General features: G+C 31.9%; 1 protein-coding gene across 6 annotated transcripts in view; it reads right to left on the bottom strand.

Annotated features, from left to right (window-relative positions):
* Positions 1-361, bottom strand: part of Nek10 (NIMA related kinase 10) — a 228364-nt gene that overhangs the window by 47180 nt on the left and 180823 nt on the right. The window lies entirely within an intron of this gene.

Genomic DNA, 361 nt, shown 5'->3' with positions numbered 1-361 from the left:
AGAAGAATCTTTCAACAAATCCACACAAACCTAATTCTACCTCTTACAACAGAAACAACAGGAAGTGAGAATTACTTTTTCTTAATATCTTAATATAAAAATTAATATTACCAACATACCCTAACTGATTGAAATCCAAAAATATGAGGAATTAGAAATTTGTTGATTGTCATCCAGTGGTCTCTCTAATTTGGTAATTGGAGAAACAGGTCCAATATTCTACAATCTTTATATACTTTCAGCCTGTTTGTTTGTGACAGTGTCTGGCTGTGTACAACATAAGGGTCTTGGAGATCTTGCTTCTCAGCCTCTCTATTAGTAGTATTGTTTATTTCATGTTTTTACACTATACTATGGTTTT

This window comes from Mastomys coucha, unplaced genomic scaffold (assembly GCF_008632895.1).
Source record: "Mastomys coucha isolate ucsf_1 unplaced genomic scaffold, UCSF_Mcou_1 pScaffold9, whole genome shotgun sequence".
NCBI classification, from domain to species: Eukaryota; Metazoa; Chordata; class Mammalia; order Rodentia; family Muridae; genus Mastomys; species Mastomys coucha.
This window is presented reverse-complemented; position numbering and strand designations above follow the sequence as displayed.